The sequence below is a fragment of the Cricetulus griseus genome, chromosome 7 (assembly GCF_003668045.3).
Source record: "Cricetulus griseus strain 17A/GY chromosome 7, alternate assembly CriGri-PICRH-1.0, whole genome shotgun sequence".
NCBI lineage: Eukaryota > Metazoa > Chordata > Mammalia > Rodentia > Cricetidae > Cricetulus > Cricetulus griseus.
In genome coordinates this window covers 125,827,580-125,847,480 of record NC_048600.1, presented here as the reverse complement: position 1 = coordinate 125,847,480, position 19,901 = coordinate 125,827,580, and the positions used below count along the sequence as shown (strand labels likewise).

Genomic DNA, 19,901 nt, shown 5'->3' with positions numbered 1-19,901 from the left:
CTGAATCTTCCCATCAGGGTCATGGCCTCCCGTGTATTTTGAATGTATATCACCCAGCCCAGCCATCCGTCAGATTCATCCACAGAGTGCTTTGAACACATTACCCACAGCTCCATGCCAGCTGAAGCTGCTGCAATAGAGTCCATCCAGTGGGGGAGTCTGGGGATGGTATTTTAACACGCTCCCTGGGTGGTACCGTCACAGTTCCTTGACCAGAGGTGGCTGGAGAGCCATGGCTAGAGCTCTAGGCTTCTAAAGCCAAGTAGACCTGTGGAGATTGCCTTGCTGCCTGCAGGCTCACACATCAGAAGGGGGGGGTCCCCTCCCTGTCCCAGGGCTCAGGTGTAAGTGGCAGAACCTTCTGCTAGCTGCACTCACTCCTTTCGGGAGGAGCCTTGAAGAGTGTGGTCCCTTGGCCAAGGATGGCAGCACCACATTCGGAAGGTTGTTAGGATACAGACTCTCCATCCTCATGGCAGACCAGCAGTCTCAAAATCTGTATTCTGTCAGGGTCCCCAAGAGCTTCCTGTGAAGCAAAAGGAACTTAAAAATCAAGTTGGTGGTGGCTGCTGAAGAGCCCTTCTTTCTGGTTGGGAAGAGGGGTGCTGAGAAAGGTGTGTTGTCCCAGTGTTACCCATCCATGCTGGATGGGAGGGGCCTTGGGAATTCTGGTCAGATTCATGAGGACATCTCCAAATGCAGAAGTTTAAGAGGCCTTGTGGCAGCCCGCAGGAATCAGTGAGCTTGGATGGCCCTCTCTAGAGTTTATCAATATCAAATTGGTCACCATGCATCCTGATGACTGTTTATTTAGCTGACAGCTATGTGCCAAGCGCGCTACCCCCAGGTTGTATGTGGCAGTTGTCAGTATCCGTATCATTTCAAGGCCATTCTTTCCCTGTTTGTCTTCTCCGTGCAATCCCCATAGTAGGATAGCTTGACTTATTACCCCGTTTCAGGCCTTGGGCTGTCGCTGGGAGCCACCACTGTAGCAGACGGTCACAATAAGTGTGTGCTTTATCTCATCTCCTGACAGTTGGCTGAAGCAGGAGGACCCCCCTCTGAGATGAGGCTGTTTCTAGATGATCTCCATCCGCTTTTGCTTTTCCTTGGTCATTTCTATCATATGTGATTACATCCCCGTCATGAGTTTCATTGGCAGCAGCATCGCACATCTGATTATCAGACTGCCATGCAAGGCAAGGTTCAACCCTCCCTCCTTCCTCTGGCTCTTGCCATGGCCTCCCACCCAATCCAGTACAAGAAAGGGTATTGAGAGGGAATTGGCAGGACTTGGTGGCTATTTCCGATGCCGCTACCTCATGGAGGCTCTTACTCATGCCTGGCTTGTTAAGGGAACTTCTCACCGGCTGCTTGCCCCACCTACCCTCCTGCAGCCTGTCTGCTCCCGAAATCACTGCCATTTTCCCTGCACTCAGTGCCTAGCGATTCCTGCCAGCTACCAGACAGGGAGATGGGACTTCCTTGTGTCTGGGGCAGTGGTTCTCAACCTCACTAATGTTGTGACCATTTAATATAGTTCCTCATGTTGTGGTGACCCCCAACTATAAAACTATTTCATTGCTACTTCATAACTGTAATTTTGCTACTGCTATGGATTGTAATGTAAATATCTGATATATAGGATAGCTGATATGCAACCCCAGGTTGAGAACTGCTAGTCTAGATGGAAGCCCTCCTGGTCTGCATAAAGTCTGGCTTGCTGGCCAGGGTGGCCTCTTGCACCTCTGCAATTTGCTGCTGCTCCTCACTTCTGCCCGTTTGGTTCTTCTGTCCCTTTGTTCTTCATCCTCTCCTATGGATGAGACTGCTGGAGCACTGAACCCCTACATCCCCCTTGGAGCCTTCTTTGGATACCTGTCATGATAATATCCCTGGTGCTCTTCGCTAGATTCTCGAGGCTTCTCTTGGTTCTTTTAAGAACTCCCCCGCCTCTCTTCCCTCTCTCTCCTTCCTCACTACTTCCCTAGAAAACTGAGCTTGGTGTTTACCTGTGGGCATTATATCTCAAATGTTTACGCTTTGCTGGGGAGGGATTGTATTATGCTTGAGAGATAAATCTGTTTTCTACATGTTGACTTTTTTTCTTGTAGCCCTGGAGTTGGAATGCACAGGGCATTGTGTATTCCAGCTAAATGCTTCCCTACCAAGCCACACTCCAGTCCTTGGCCAAAGGACTCGACCATGAGGCAGTCTACACAGCACCATTAGCAGCTTTGAGACTGCTGCATGGACATTTAGGGATGACAGGGCCTCTAGAGGCAGACTTTCTGGAGTGCAGGTCTTGGTAAAACACTGGGGTGCTGTTGACTTTGGCTGGTAGATGTTCTGCCTGGCTCGGCTACTGAGCATCTGTGTCAGCGGTGTCCCGTGCACTGTCACAACTCACCATGCCCCTACCTGTCCCCACATCCCCACTGAAGCCCTTTGAGGGGGACTCAGTAACCTCTTGGGTACTTCCTTAACTGCACAAGACTCATCATGGAACCTTACAAGACTGTAAGAACACAGGGTGTTGTTAGGTGATGTTAGGTGTCTGGTACACAGTGGGTGGAGGTCCTTTGCATCTGAACTGACCTGGCTACTGCCTGAGTGCATTCTGCCAGGTGACAGGGGCAGGCCAGCACAATGCCTGAGTCCTTACAGTGAGAGCAGCAGTGTGGCTGCCTACTGCTTTTCTGTCAGGACCCATGAGGTGTACACATCTGTTTCAGAACTACAGGATTTTTGCCACAAATGTGTCCAGATACTGAATATGCCAGACAGGCAGCTAGAAAATCATCAGTGGGTGATGAGGCCAAGGGAAAGAAAATGAAGATTTTTTTCCCATGCATGCTCCGTGCTAGGTTGTTCTAACTGGCTAACTCTCTGAACTGGTGCATGTATGAATGTTTGTGTGCACATGGATACAGGTGAGACGTGTGTGTGTGTGTGTGTGTGTGTGTGTGTGTGTGTGTGTGTGTGTGTGTAAGTGGAGGAAGCGAAGGCCATGCAGGGAGATATTCTTCTAGCTTAGTCATTAGGAAACAGCAGAATAGAAGAGTTAAATGTCCACCCCCATCTATGCCATGGCAACCTCTTAGCCTAATGTAGATGGAGAGTTGGGTGCCTGGAAGCCATGTATATGGAAGGAAAGTTATCCATAATTTCTTTATGGTCTAAATTGTCTTCTAATCTCTTGGCTGCTCCAGGTGAAGGGAGTCCACCATTCTGCTGCATTAAGTAAGACTGGGGACCAAGCCATGACTTATTATAATTATAGGACACACAATTGCTAGACATAAAGAACACAAAGATTTGGTTTACTTCAAGCTGAAGGTTCCTTGTCTGTGGAGCTTATGACTTAGTCTTGCATTTGATGATGCTTTTGTGGAGGTTGCAGTAGAGGTTTTAGATGGGGATGAGCATGTGAGGAGGGAGCTGGGGTCTGGTCTCTTGTTCTCTGGAGCTGCAATCCTTCCTTTGCATTTGTGCATGCTCCGGACCATGGAAGAGACCTCTCTTGTAAGTCTAAAATTCTCGGCCTTTTTAGGTGAGTAGTCGTTAACTAGTGGCTTATGGGTTAGAAGTAACCTATGCCTGTGTTTTGATTGGCTAATAATAGTCAGTGTTTCACTTTAAAAAAAAAACAGAGTTTGAGTTTATTAAAAGACATTTTTTAGGATAGATCTTAAGCACAGAGCTTAGTAGAAGGAGAGGCGCTGGGGTGGGGGTGGGGAGTAAGAAATGCTCAGGTGTGAGTAAGGGCATCTCTAGGGACAGTTGCCCCAGTGTCTCACCTCCTGAAGTCAGCCACCAATATTGCATTTTGCAATGTATCATTAAAAATCCAGTTTCCCAGCTTCTCCTGAAAAGTCAGAAAATCTGGCAACAATGAGTTTCTCTTTCCCCATATGGCAAAAATCAGCAGGCTGAGAAATAAATGTCTCCTTAAGACAGGACATTGGCCCTCGATTTATTCAACTCCTCCCTGCTCCCCATTGGTTTGCTATGACTGGGCCTCAGCCTGGTTTAACTGACTTCTGGCCCACAGGCATTTAGGACCATGATGCTGACTTGAGAGTGAGCCATCCCCTCTAGCGGGCTGTAAGTGTGGTACCTGGCTGTATGGGGTGAAACAGGGGAACAAAACTGCTGTTTACCTGGAAAGAATGTGAGTTTCTGCTGCTGGGTCAGAGGTCAAGAGTTCAGAAGTCTTACTCCAGCTGTGCCCTTGACTTTCAAAGTGACCTGCCAGCACTCATTTAGCTCAGGTCAAACTGCTTGCAAAATGCCAAATACCTGGGTCTTCCTAATGCATCTGAAGGGGAACTGGTTTAGGAGATAAGGAAACCCCTCCACACGAAGGTTTGCCTACCCCATTCCCCTTTCATTTCCATGGCTCGTTCATATCCGACACCTGGATGTTCAGTTAAGAATTTCTTCCAATGGACATGGTCACTTTAGAAAACTTTTTGCTTGTGTCTCCCAACGTTGATGTGGTTGAGCCTCTGACCCTGGTTTCGTGGCTCTCACAGGATGCTGCTCTTGGTAAAGTTTGGCTGTGCCGCTGGAGTTGCTTAAATAGTAAACACCAGTAAACACCTCGCACACAGAGCAGGGGAGATGGTGCACTCAGAAGGGTGCTTGAAGACTTGTCAGCATGGGGGCCACTCCCCCACCCACCCCTGTCCAGTCACCAGAACCCATGGGAAAAACTAGAACACAAATGAGACAAAAACAAAAACAAACAAAAAACTAGTGTGGTGCACTCTTGTAACCCCAGCAGTGGGGTGGGGGGTGGAGACAGATGGATCCCTGGGGCATATTGGCTGGCTAGCCTAGCCTAATTGGTGACATCTTGGCCAGTGAGAGACCTGTCTTGTAAAACAAGGTGGAAGGTTGCTGAGGAATAATACCTTAGGTTGACCTCTGGTCTCCACATGCACACGTGCACGCGCGCGCACGCGCGCGCACGCAAACACACACACACACACACACACACACACATGCACGCATGTGCGCGCGCGCGCACACACACACACATGCACGCATGAGCGCGCACACACACACACACACACACACACACGCATGCACACATACACACACACACAGGCATGCACACACATGCACACATGCACACACACACACACACACACACACACACACACACACACACACGCACGAACACACACATATTTTGCAGATTCATTCACATTTCCCTATAATATGTACTCTACAATGCTCATAGGTCTTCTAGCCCTTTTTGTAGTAGCTCCAATTAAAAATTACCATCAATAGTGGAATGAATAAAAACAACTGTAGTATATTTATTCACTGCAAAAATATTATATAGCAATAAAAACAAAGATGTTACAGCTGAATATAACCCAAACAGATGAATGTCCTGAGGGTAATGTTGCTTTGAGTGACAGGTAAACAGTGAAGCTCCTAGGCCAGATGAACCAGTCTTACCAAACATACATTTCAGAACTGGCAAAGCTGATCTTTGATGTCAGACGTGAGTGGTGGGTGACAATGACAGTGAGGAGGAGATGGGCTGGGGGAGAATTGGAAGGGGATCTAGCCTTGAATGAGTTCCGTTTGCATAGTTTTTACTTTTTGAAAATCCAATGAGTTTTCCTCTCATGAAACATGCATTTTCCATTGTAGATCTTATTGCAATAAAATATTAAAGTTAATAAAGGGAAAACAACAACAACCAAACCCACTGAAGAAGCTTAGCTTTGTGAGATCTGGGTTCCAGGGATGGGAGTTTTGTACAGAATCCTCATTCATCTGACTGATTGTATTCACGCAACAGAAACCACCTGTGGCTAACTAAGCCAAAAGCGAGGTCATAGAAATCAGATGGCGCAGCACAACATCTCTGGGAGAGTAAGCAAAATGAGATTTGGAGGTCCTGTAATCAGGGACACTATAGAGATGGTCAGGAGATGACATTGCTTTTGCTGCTGAACATGGCCATCTCAACCCACAGGACCTCCCTGAGTGTAGGAGACTATGCTAGACCTGTTGCTTCTCCTGCTGCCACTTACCACAGTTATGCAAGCTGGAATGCTTAACTGTGATGTTTGTAATAGCCTCAAATTAGGTCTGCCACTATCCCACACTCACCAGAGTGGGTCTCTTGGGGATTCTGTTTCTGTTTCAGGCTCAAAGTTGGGCATAGTCACAGTCTTTTGGGAGAGTCTAGGCCTGGTGCTCTGTTCTAGCTGCAAGGGAGTCTGGCATTAGAAAGACTGAGTTTCCACACCCAGTAATGGAGTCAGTTCGGTTTCAGAAAATAAGACATTCCCCAAATACATGTGATTAGCAGATATCCACAAGAAACTTGTTCTGCCTGGTAATGCTGACTGCCTGCCTGCTGGTAGAAAAACTTATAGCTAAATATAATGACTTTGTTGCAACCTAAACATTCACAACCAGCAGAGAAGGGCAAATTCAGGGGCTAAGGAATTGGCTCTGTCAGCACAGTATTTACCACACTAGCATGAGAACCTTAGTTTAAATCCCTACCATCTACATGAAAATCAAGGCCTGGTGGGCCTTTCCTATAACCCCAGGCCTTGGGAGAAAGACATTGGAAGATCCCTGTGCGTTGCTGGCCAGCCATGCCTGCTAAAAAAGACCCTGTCTTAAAAAGTTAGGTGGAAAGAAATTGAGGTAGACACCTGACACTGACTTTGGGCCTCAGCATGCATGTGTGTGCATGTGTGCATACACACAGACGCGCAAACATGTACACACACACCTATGCACACACAGACAGGCAAGGATGAATTCAACCCGAGCATCAAGAGGCAGGGTGGGCGAGAAGCTTGAGAGATGAAATGTGTATTGACACTTCTCTCCCAGATTCTAGTCTCAGTGTGGTCAGCTTGGCAAAATGATGTCAATAGGGTTACTCTGCCTTCCTACCCACTATGGGAATTCCTATTTACTTGATCACATTTCATTGCACCAAATATTTCTTCTTCTTTTTTAAAGCATAAATTTATGTATCCTCAAATTTATCCATAGTAGAAAAATAATTTTCCCCTGTTCATAATTGATCTCCTTTATAATTGAACCAACGTGGTTCATTTAGGTAAATTGTGGCTTCTTCTTTTTCTGGCTCATGAACTGGATTCCTGGGAAATCATTTTCCTCATCTGGAAACTGAAGATGATAAGTCTGGTGAGGGAATTCGGGATGATGAGGCACAGTTGACCATAAGTGCTTCCATGAACTGCCTGTTCAAATTAGTCGTAGTGACAAATGGACTAATGATCTGCGCCCTGGGGAATTCAGTGATAAAATGAGATAATGTATTAAAGCACTTAGCACTGCACACATGCTGTGGCAAACACCCCATCAATTATAGTAACAATAGCTCTTATTATTTGCAGATATGTAGCATTCTGATCTTAGCTGCAGTGGTGGCTGATGGACTGGCGGGGAGCCTTGTCCTCTGTTCACCCCACCCCAATAGAAGACATTGTACAGGTGAGGAAACCTAGGACTTAAACAGATGAAAGATGGGGCAACGGCGTAAGTGAGCTCTACTGGCTGAGCTCCACTGGCTGTCGAGTACCGCCAGAACCCTTGACAGTTGTTGCCTGTGTATCCCCAGGGGTATTGCTTTGATAACCCCATCTCGGCAGAAGAGTGGGAGCTAAATTTCTGTCCTCAGTGTCACTAAATGCCTTCAGACTACACTAAGTTTACTTCTGTCACTTAAAGTCCAAAGTATTGAAACTGCTCCTTTCCCCATCAGCTTTCTGGTGGATGTCCTGACATTTTCATACCGGCTAGAGCTAGGAGAATTGCCTGGCCAGGCTCTCTCATCTGCCAAGTCAACTCTGGTGTCTAGAGATTGGTTAAGTGGTCTGTGCTGGCAGATCTTGATGGCCTGCAGTGTGGGAGCCTGCGGATCTTTGGCTGTAGTTATAAACAGAATGGAAGGCAGGGGGCTTAGGAAACGCCATGTGTTGTCCCTCTTCCTCTGTGTCCCTTCCCTCAGCCCCTCACCCTGTTGCTGATGCTGCCCTGCAGACAGCCTGGTAGGAGCACAGCCTCCTGGTTCCAGGCCCGGGCTCCAGAGCAGGAAGATGCCTAAGTGTAAGAGGCTTTGCCAGTGATGGTCCTGTGCATACACCTGAGCCTGGCCCAGCGGGGAAAGCGATGGGCCTGCAGAGGTTAAAACTTGCCCCTGTGTTTACTTTTGTTGGCTGCCACACTGCATAATAATCTGTCAGCACGTCAGGTGCGGATTTATTTGTGCATTAAAAATGGCCTAGAGCAGGCGGATGCAGACACTCTCCAGCATGCTGGAAAATCAATGTGCCTCCAGCACAGAAACAGCCGCTCCAAATATTTCACCCTTTTTAATAAGTGCATTTAATTAAAGTCATAGAACTTTTTTTTATTATGTTTGAAAAAAAAATCCTTTCCCTTGCTGAAGCTGAATGTGCACTTTGGAACACAAAGGGAGTGTTCCCCTCCTGCCTCGTCCTTAACATGGAAAGCCCAGCAACTGGTGTGCATCTCTGGCTCTTGGCAGGCTGGCTCAAAGAAGGCATCTCGTGGGTTTGGCTGGGAGGAAGGTGTCAGTGTGGCCTGAGAGGAGTGGCCCTGAGTGGCAAGGAGACGGGCATAGAATGCTAGGTTATGTGAGTCCTATCAGTTATCAGATTCAGTGTTCGCTTCTCTGAGTTCATTTTGAAGTAGGCACTGGCTGCCATGTATTAGTACAGGGGACACTGTGTGTGTCAGTCCCACTAAAGTCAAGGCCATGGGCTCAATGACCTCCTAAGACCTGACCATCCAGTGATGGATGGAGAGAATGGACCACTTCAATCAATGAACAGGGATTTCTTGAGCTCTTTAGGCCTCTCTTCCCATCCCAGCTTGGGAAGTCTCTAAATGAGGGGAGACAAAGTTCCCCTCCAAGGCGGTGACAGCAGGGCCCTCAGACCCACTCTGCCTATGCCAGCAGCTCAGGAAGCATGTCAGGATGAGGGTGGCCGTGCTGAGCGTGGGGACCCACAGTTGGTGAGGTGGCACGGGGTGGGGGGGAGTGTGGGGGGAGGAAGGGCGGGATGTGTGCACAGCATGGCAGAATTGGCGCCACTGAGAAGAGGGCTGGGGGCAACCACAGCATACCAGGCCTGGTGACTTGAGGCCTGCTAATTATGCAGCCCAAGGGAGTCATGCTGGCCTGCCAGAGCTGCCCAGAGAGGTGGCATGGAAAACCTCATAAGGGGGTCTGTGTGTGCTTCGGGTCTGACCAGGAAATCGCCTCCAGGTCCTGAAGGCTGGGACTGAGGGGCCCAAGGCTGGATGCTGGGGCAACTTGCATGTCAACAGCAGTGGTTTGCTTGGCTCCTGGAGGCTGTCCAAGAAGGAGAGGACACGGTTTGCAGGGTGTCTCCTCCTGCTAGGCGAGGTCTCTGGAGCATCTGAAATCTCGGATGCCCATTCCAAAAATTTTTCAGAGCCAGCCTTCTCCTTCTTTTAGCATTCTGGTTCCCACTGCTCCCCTGGGCATGCTCATTAGCGTCTTTTTATGGCTGTAGAAACAGAAATCCCAGAATTAGTTCGCTTGGGCCACCCAGAGAGAGCAAGGTGACCAAAGACCAAGCAAGCTTTTAAAGGTTTTTAAAGAATATTCTTAGCATCTTCTAATGCCTCCGGAGCACTGCTGTTAATGACGCTTGTCCCTGCTCACAAAAGGTAAACAAATTCAAGTTCTCCCCAATATTCTTCTTGAAGCAGAGAGCCCTTACCCCTAAACCAGGCTAAGTTTTTTTTCAGTTTCACACCTTCCCTGTGACTTTTCTTTAACATGGTAATTGAAAAGATCATACATACATCGTTGTTTAAGAATTTGGTAATCTTTTTGCTTCTCAAAAAAGAAGTTATTTTCATTTTTAGGAACCTGAAGTTTAGAAACTTCAGCCAAAGATAGGTTTTTAAATGGCAGCCTTTGCACTGTAGGAGTCAATATGAAATGTAAGAGTTGCTTAAATGCCTCACGTGGGCATATATGCATGTTCATGTTGTCTGTTTTCAATTAGGGGGTGTTTTAAAGTGTGTGTGTGTGTGTGTGTGTGTGTGTGTGTGTGTGTGTGTGTGTGTGTGTGAGTGTAAGCACGCATGTGGAGGTCAGAGGACAGCTTTGGCTGTCAGTCTGTATCTTCCATCTTCCTCCGGTCTTAAGACAGGATCTCTTTGTTGTTCGCCCCTTCATGCTCCAGCCTAGCTGGGCAGTGAACTTCTAAAGCTGCTCCTGCCTCAGTTTTCTGCCTCTCAGGAGTGCTGGCATTGCAGATGTGTGCTACTTCAGCTGGTCTGTGTGCACCCTGGGAATGTGAATTCAGGTCCTCACACTTGGACAGCAAACACTATATCCACTGAACCGTCTCCCAGTCTGGTAGGAGGCTTTTTGGTCAGCACACAAACCTCCCTAAGATTTGGTGAGAATGTACTCGTGCTAAGTGAACTAGGTACCCTAGCCAGTGAGCTCCGGTGTATCGGACACTGTGTGGAGCCGAGTTAGAGTCTGGGAAGAAAGCTTCAGATACTTTTTAATGCATTTTCTGCCTATTTGTGTGTCTTCCTCATCTACAAACGTCAGGCAGAGTAGTGTCTGAGTACCAAGAGAGTGAGAAAGTGGAATTAGAAAAACCTAAAGAAAACAAAATACTATTTCCCATGTCTCTTATGGTCTGTTTTTCCTAACTTTAGGAGCACCCTATGGCTCCTTTCCTCCAGTTTTTACTCTTCTACAATGGCAATTCTCTAATGCTGAGACTCCCTTATCCTATAAGTTACTAGAGACACCCCTAAACATTTTTCTATGCAGGTCATTACTGTTCATCTTTATTTAATTAGAAATTAGTACTAAACATTAAGAGCGATGCATTCATTCATTTTGAAATGCCAATAATGCACCAATTGCACACTAATGTTTTTATGACAAAGGACTATTTTTCTGAAACTAAAAATTTGCTAATTAGCTGGGTATCATTTAAAACATTTTTGTTGGGCTCTGTATTGTCTGGCTCATTAGAAAGTGGTGGATCTTTGGTCTGCTTCTACCTCATATCTGCAGAGAGATATATGGTAGGATTTTTTTTTTCTTTTTAAAGACAGGGTTGCATGCTCAGCCTTGCTGTGTAGCTACGAATGGCTTCCAACATCACATCTCTCTGGATGTGATGGCTTTGAACCTCAGATCTCCTGTTGGGATTATAGGCACATGTCCCCACACCCAGTATATGCAGGGCTGTGGGTGGAATCCTGGGCTTTGTGTACACTAGGTAAAGATTCTACTGGGTTAGCTATGTCCACATTCCCAATATGAATTGGAAACTATTTTCATGAACTTTCTTATTCTTATACCATTAATATCTTTCAGTCACCCTTGCCTATTGAATGACTCTTCTACTTGTGCCAGGTTCTGAAACACCTTCTCTTGGTCATTTGAAAAATATTTATTTCTTACATTATGCAGGTCTTTCTAACATCTACACCTTTTACTTCACAGTGCCAACCCCTATCCTTTTCTTTAACACTATCCAAAAGTACCCTAGTAGAGCAAAGTTGTGATGCTTGTGGTGATAGACATGAGTTGTCTAAAAGTCTAATTCTTGATTGAGTTCGAATTGTGTCAGTAGTCAAAAGTGTCTCCCAGATATCCCAAGTATGAACACCCATTGTTTATCTATTTTCTTTGGGTGAAAATGGCATTCGATGACATTCAAATGTAGCTGGTTTTGATGACAACAATCATTGCATGTTTTTTTTTGTTTTTTTGTTTTTTTTTTTTTGCAACAAAACATTGTATCCCATTGGGATCAAGCAGTGCCTTATGACTGTTTCTTATTCTGCCATTTGTTCTATTAAACATATATCTTTTCATGAGAATATTAAGGTACATACTCAAGAACCAAGACAATAAGATTAACCATGGAAGTGATATCAACGAACACAATCTTAGGTTAGATTATCTGTATTTACATATATGCATATGTGTATTTAAGGGTGAATCTGTGGCATAGTATTTGGGGATCACTACACTAGTCATAGTAAAGTTTTTGTGGTGATACCTGCCACTGCTTATTCACAATGAGTATAAATGTGAATGCAGGGAAAATGGCCAGCAACATGGCATGCGTGGTGCTTTGACTGAGAATGGCCCTCATAGCCTCATATAGTTGAATGATTGATCCCATTTGGTGGAACTATTTGGGAAGGGGTAGGAGGTGTGGCCTTGTTGGAGAAGGTATATCACTGGGCTTGGGCTTTGAAGGTGCAAAAGCCCACACATTCGTAAGTTCATTCCCTCTTACAGAGATCCGCCTGCCTCTGCCTCCTGAGTGCTGGGATTAAAGGTGTGTGCCACCATGCCTGGCCTCCATCTCTCCCTAAACATTTAACTCAGTCCCACATTGGGATAAAAAACGGTTGGGTGATTTTAAGCTCCTAGAGAATCTCTCTTTTTGAAGCATGAGAATTCAGCTGTCTTTACAGTTACTGCTCTTTCTCATTGTCATGTCAGTACTGAACTATTACTGAACCAATATCATGAAGATACGATGAGAGATGGAGTTGACCAGGTGAGGTACATTTCATCCCGAAGCAGATGTGGTGGCAGCTTCTGCGTAGGGGACATCCCTCCCACGAGGCTAGGGTTCAGTTTGTTCTTGTCTCCGTCTTCTGAGGGAAGAGCCTCCTATTCAAACATGGTCTTTGGATTCCAGTCACACAATGGTGAATCGGCAATTTTCTGTGACTGGCTTGAGAAGCAGCCTCATACTGAATAGCTTTCTAAATGAGTGTGGACTGAAATACAAATAATAGCTTTGGCTTTCTTTAATGGGACAGTTTCCTGAAAACCTTCCAATTGTCTTGTTGCTCTACATTTTTCCTCCTGTGAATGCCCCCTGCCTCAGGGCCTTAGAGATTCCTGCTTATTACACCAGCCTTAAAGAGCTCTGTGATGATACTGTCCAGGTAAAACCTGGCCACCAGTAAAGAGGAAGGCTCCATATATGCCTTCATGGAGTCCAGAGCCTGCTCTTAATCCAGCTGCCCACTGACCAAGGGTGTGGTTTCTAGCTTGGTCTTGGTTGCTGTGATAAAACTTCTTAACCAAGGATGAAAGGGTTTCTTGGCTTACACTTTCAAGTCACAGTCCATCATTGAGGGAAGTCAGGGCAGAAACTTGAATTAGGAACTTGAAGCAGAAAGTATGGAGGAATATTGTTTGTGGGTTAGCTCCCTCACTGGCTCATGTTTCCCTAGCTTTATTGTACAGCCCAGGACCAAACTGCCAAAGAAGGCTGCTGCCCATGGTGGATTAGGTCCTCCTCCGTCAATTGAGAAGACAAGACAGTCTTGTACAGACATACCTATAGATTGACATGATAGAGGCAGTTGCTCGGTTGAGATTCCTTTTTCCAGGTTATTCTAGGTCTGCATCAAGCTGATAGTAAATAGTAGATGGTAGAACTCGGACAGTGCAGTTCTACTATGTGGAAGGCATACGGGTGGAGTGTCTAAAAAAGGAGGGCCTACCAGATCTTTGTGATACTAGGTTTTCAGAGTCCTCAGACGTGCAGGAACAGTCCAGGCCTCAGTGCTGGCTGTCCACCTGCAGGCACTGCCTTCCCAGGGCTCCAGCATCCAACCACTCATCTCCACAGCGCCTACATCTTGAGGCACCATCTCCATCCTGCTCTACAGCTCCTTGAAGAAAGTGCTAGCAATGGGAGATATAAAACACTATGATTTAAAAAAAACTTGTTAGAAATTTAGGGACATTTTAGGCAATTGCTTTATTTATTTATTGGGAGTGTAGGGATTTCCCTATGGAGAAAAATTCCCGTTTTCCCCCAAAGACAAATCCTAATGTGTTTCTGACTCACAGGGTCACCAGTGTACGTGTGTCAAAGCCCTTGCTAGCCCAGGGAGATTTTACTTGCAAAAAGCACGCAAAAATTGGAATATAATAGAATATTCTTGACTTTCTCTGTTGAACATAAGGAATTAGAATTTTATTCATCTCATTAAATAATCATAAGAGCCAATTTGTGCTTCATATTTGCCTTACTGGAGTTTTAACAGTAAATAAGAAGAATGTAACCTCTTGATATGTTCAAATGGAAGACAAGGCTAATTAATTATCAGGATACAAATAAATACATAGTTTGGAAACAGTGGAGATGTGGAGGGCAAGCAGGCTGGAGATACACTGAAGTGCCAGTGAATCAATATGTCTGGGCTCCATATTTTTTATACTGAAATTGTCTATATGGTCAACGTGGTTGACTGGGGGGGGGGGCTGAACGTGTTTATGAGCGGAGCACCAGACTAACTTATCAACCCTCTTGGCAACTAAAGACAGCAAGAGTCTATTCTTTTACAGTTCTGGAAGCCAGAAGTCCAAAACCAAGATATTAAGAAGCTTGTGTTGTCTCCATGGGCTCCAGGAAGGATCTGTCCCTGCTTCTTCCAGAATCTGCTGGCTCAGCTTTCTGCCGCCATCTTCATGTGGTCTTCCCTGTGAGTCTGTCTCCTCTCCTCTCTCTCATCAGGACACCTGTCACTGTATTTAGAGCAAACATGGGTGATCCACGATATGCATCTGGACATGCTGAATTTCATTTGCAAAGATTCTTCTTTTAAATAAGGATGTGCCCATGGGTTATGATTTGGGGGCTGGCATTCAACCTATCAAAAATAGAATCTTGGAGGATCACTGGAATAGCAGTTTGTAAATCAAACTCAAAGGTGTTCCCTGAGTGGGATAAGGGTTGTCCTTCTCTATAGCCACATGACTGATGTGTAGCTTATTTCAGGGATGGGGCATGGGCAGCCTTGATCCATAGTGAGCTGCCTGCGGCATTGTAGTCAGTATGGTTGACTTGATTGCTGTCACGTAAAAGCACCAAGCAGCTTGGTGGCACTGCCAGCCCAGACAGCTTGTAGTTAGACTTTACAGTGGCAATTTCAGGAGGGAAGTGACAGCATTAAGGCGCAGCACTGTGGGTCTTCGTGGGAACACCTCGTAAAGAGATAGCAGTTCTAGACTTGGGAAATTGAGAAAGCACAGTTGAGCCCAGAGGGACAGACTAGGGGAGCTGTTAAAGCTGACTAAGGAGGCAGGACAATACTAGCGTTCCCTGGATATTTCGTAAGCCGGTGACGAGCAGTCCTGGTGGAGGCAGGAGACTGGAAACTGAGACCTCAGCCTAAGAAGAGGTTTATTGCCCTGAGCAGCCCTCTCTTTGGGGGATGTGAGGTGTACAGGTACACAGAGGTACCACCTGTGGGAAACCCACCTCCAGAGGGTGGACACTCTGCAGGAAGACTTTATTGCTTAGTCTTTTTCTCAGCCATGTTTTATGCTGGAGGAAGGCAGTGGGGAGCAGGACAGCATACCCCGAGCCTGCCTGGGTTGGGGATGATGTTTGCTCAATTCTGTACACCCCCAGCTGTTGCTCCAGGTGCTAAGTTAGACACTCGGTAATTAGCTGGGCTAATTTATTTAATCATGTTGGTACTGTTTTTCTTCTCCTGGTTGTTCTTCTTGCCCTGATCCTTCAGGTTTTCCTGGATCCACTCCCAGCTGTGTTTGTTGGACTGTGGTGTTGAGGGAAGATGGATCCTCCTTGATGCCAGAGATTACAGCAAGCTCCAGCTTGGCTCTGGGGAGTGGGGGCATGCCCATCTCATTCATATTCTAGGCCAGAGTTTCTCAAACTGGGCACCAGTAACATTGGAAGCCAGAGAATTCCTGGTGTTTTGGGGAGTGGGTAGGCAGAGGCTTTCTGTGTATTATGGGATGCCTATCCGTATTCCTGACTTCCAGTAGATGCTAAAAGTGCCCCCCCCCCATCCCTGTGGTTGTGACAACCAAAATCATCTTCAGAGACTTCAAGAAGAGGTGCCTTTTGGAGAATCCCTTCAGATCCTAACACTGACCGATGACTTATGTTATTGGGACTTGTAAGCTAAAAAACAAAATTCTCTAGAAATCCATGCAGGGAGCAGGGGGATGGCTCAGTGTATAAAATGCTTGCTGTATAAACATGAGGACCTGAGTTTGGATTCCCAACACCCATGTAAAAGCTAGGCATGGTACTGAGAGCCCTTCAACCCAGTGCTGGGAGTGTGTAACTAGGCAGATACCCCAGGGCTAATTGGCCAGCCAGTCAGCTGAGCTTTTAGTTCAGTGAGAAACCCTGTCTTCAGAATAAGGTGGAGAACTGTAGGGTGATGGCAGAAGTCAATCCCCGACCTCCACCTGCACACGCGTCTCTCGTCCCCACTCTCATACAGACAGACTCCACGCAGTGGTTTTGTTCATGACTGACGGTCCTTTACTAACCTCCCATATCTCCATCTTCTGATCCTGCCCTAATTGGGAGCCCTAGGCCTGGGCAAGGGCTGTCATAGAGTACAGGACTTGTAAGCCTACCAAGGGCTTTCCTCCGAGAGACGTCAGTATTGTGTCAGACAAGGAAGTAAGAAAGCCAAGCTGTATAGGAGGGTAGCAGACAGCAAGCAGGGTTGGAGCCATCAGGAAGACATGCTGAACCAGAAAAGCTACTTCTGAGTAGACGGAGACTGAGACATGGGCCACAGGATGGAACCAGTCCAACATGGCGGCGACCTGGGGGAGAGCACTGTTGTCTCTGTTGTTGGATCCCCCACTCTCTGGGCCGTGTGGTATCAAAGATTCTGACTCATTTTGGGGTTTCTCACAGAAGCTAGCTTAGGTTTTTTGGTGTGCGGTGTGTGTGTGTGTGTGTGTGTGTAGAACATCTAGACTGTTTAGCAAATGAAGGCAGGTTGCTAGGATCCTGGGAAGGACCCAGATAGTCTAGGAGTATCTTTATGGAGAAGAGAAGGCAAGGTGTACAGAACAGCTGCTCAGCTGACAGCAGTCTCTTCCTTAGAAATGAAATAGCACTCCATAAGTTCAACTTCAGGATGGCCATGTTCAAAGGAGAAAAACACATTGCAAGAGGCCCTCTAGGTGTTCTAGGCCAGCCTGTGCTGCAGGGGGAGCAGCAGACCAGTCAGGCAGTGTGGAAAGATTCTGCCTCAAAAAACACCAAAATGAATAAATAGCAACAAAGATTAAAAACAAGGAAGAGAAGGAAATGAGTGAAACCCACGTTATCCTTATTTTTATCCAATTGTTTTGTATTTATTTATTTAGCTGTATGTTTAGGCCCTGGGGTAAGCAAAGACATAGTTGTCTGTGGACGTTGGAAGACAACCTGCAGGAACAGGCTTTTACTTTCTGGGATTTGAACTCAGGTTGTCAGGCTTGGTGGCAAGAACCTTTACCAGCAATCCATCTCACAGGTCCTGAAGCCAATTTTAATAACAGGGTTTGTACATAAAGTCCAGCATATTGCCACTTGTTTGGGTCTTCACATACAAAAATCATCAGTGAGATAATATGCTTTGTTTTTCAAGAGTCTGGGGGCGGCAGTGTGCATCCTACCCATGCACACATCTCTGCTTGGATTTGTTTGCCTTCTCAGGGTTAGCCCTCCCGGAGCCTTCTTCCCCAGACAGTGTGGGTCAAGAGAGGAAGGTGCAGTGAGCACATTGTGGAGGTAGACTGTCGCTTACAGAAGAGAAATATAAAATGAGCAGGACAAGCACCCCTCCTCCCATCTATTATTGCTTTGACAAGTACCTGTCACCAGGCTCCTCTGGGGCTCCCTGCAGATAGGGACTGTCTCCTGAATCCAGTGGCTCTTTCTTCTTCTCTTTGTGGTCCCCCCTGCTTGCTTTTGTTTCAAAGAAATGAGCACACAGAATAGAGCCAGCATTCCGCTGGGCAGTCACATGGCATTGCACTTTCTCAATTCGTCAGAAATCAGACCCCCCACCCCCTACCTGCCCCTTGCAGGCCTTCATTTCCTTGGTGTCTTAGTCAGGGTCCCAACTCCACTCCAGCCCCAGGATGACTTCAGAGCAGTGGTCCTCAACCTTCCTAATGCTGCCTGCCACCATTCAATACAGTCCTCATGTCGAGGTGACTCCTGCTCCCCAACCATAAAATTTTTTCATTGCTACTTCATAACTGTAATTTTGCTACTGTTATGGATCCTAATATAAATATTTAACATGCAGGATATCTGATATGCAATCCCTGGGAGGGCTCCAGACCCACAGGTTGAAAACCACTGTTCTAGAGGCTGTGCTGCCGACTGCCCAGGTAAATGCCAGCAGCAGGTCTTTGCAGGCTTCTCTTTCTTCTTATCCAGAATAGAAACCAAAAGAGACCTTTTCCTTAGAAGGGACAAAGGGAGATGTAGATTGGGTGATCTGGAGTTAATGATGCTGGCCAAGAAGGACCCAAGAGCACAAAAGCAACAAAGACCAGGCTCATCTTATTCAAGGCGAGGGCTTGGAATGGGCTCCCGGCTTCTCAGCAATGTTTGAGTTTAGCTTTCCTTTTCCCAGGATCTCTTTCTTCTGCCTCTGCCAAGGATTGAACTCCAGAAGTTTGATCTTGTCTGGATGCAGGAAGCGATTGTGCTCCCTTGCTGGGTCACATTGAGGTTTGTGAACACCTCATTCTCAGTCTTGCCACCCAGGAGGGATGATCTGATGGGTCCTCTGAAATAGGTTCTCTATTTGAGGTTCTTCTTAGCCCACCTCTACCCGAGTGGGTCAGTGGCATCAACCAGAATTGATCAGTCTCTCCTCTCCCTCAGGGGACACTCAGCAGCGGCTGCAAACATTTTTGGTTGCTGTCAGTTGTCAGGGAGAGGTTCAGCTGGCATCTAGTGAGCAGGGGGCATCACTGAGTTTCTTCTAATGCACAAGACAGATTCTTCTCCTGCCACAGAGAATGAGCAAGCTCAGATGGAAAGCGCTTGCCTTGCAGGCATGAGGACCGGAGTCCTAGCCATAGGACCTAAATCTAATAAAGCCAGGCATGGTGGTGTGCTTTATAATCCCAGCATGGGGGAGTGCAGAAGCAGGCAGATCCCTAGAGCTTGCTAGCTAGCTGATTTATCCTGCTTAGCAAGCTCCAGAGCAGTGAGAGACTCTGAATAAATAAAATTTAAAAACTGGTTGGCGTCCAAGGAATGTCATTTGATGTTGTTCTTACACACACACACACACACACACACACACACACACACACACACACACACGCACGCACGCACTAATGACCCCTAAATGTCAGAAATAACAAGACTGGGAACATGGTCAGAGAACCTTTCCTTTGCGTGTCCCAGAATTTTCTCTCAAGAAGAGCCTTGCAGAAACCTTGGGTACACTTAAGCACATATGTGATTAAATAACTACCTTGTATATCAGTTAGTGCTTCTCATGGTTTTGTGGGCACCCACCTGAGAATAAGAGCTGGTTCCCTGCTGGTGCCTCATGAAGGGCTAGGTGACTCAGGAGGACGGAACTAAATTAAGTGGCCAAGTTTAAGTGCCAGAGCTTTCTGATTCCTTTAAAGGAAGAAATACACACACGCACACACACACACATACATACCTGTCACAGCACAGCGTATGGAAGTCAGAGAACAACTTGCCGGAGTTGGTTCTCTCCTTTTACCTGTGAGTCCTAGGGATCGAACTCAGGTTGTCAGACTTGTCAGCAAACACCTTTATCCACTGAGCTTCCTCTCTGACCCTATTTCTTATTTTAAAGCAGGGTTTCTCACTGAATGTGGAGTTTGCTATGTGGTTAGACTGACTGGCCATCAAATCTCCTGGGATCTACCTGTCTCCACACTCCCCCATCCCTGCAGCAACAGATCCTTGTTGCCAAGATCTTCGTCACTATTTCTAGGTTGTATGTGAGTGCTGCAGATGCAAACTTGGACTTTACCTTCTGAG

General features: G+C 46.5%; 1 long non-coding RNA gene across 3 annotated transcripts in view; it reads left to right on the top strand.

The window, feature by feature from the left end:
* Nucleotides 1–19,901, top strand: part of LOC100754175 — a 155,351-nt gene that overhangs the window by 65,333 nt on the left and 70,117 nt on the right. For 2 of the 3 annotated variants that reach the window (XR_003487144.2, XR_004770823.1), the window contains exon 2: nt 14,438–14,574. The exons of the other annotated variant lie outside the window; for it this stretch is intronic. This is a non-coding gene — a long non-coding RNA (uncharacterized LOC100754175). The remainder of the gene's footprint in view (nt 1–14,437; nt 14,575–19,901) is intronic. 3 annotated transcript variants of the gene reach the window in all.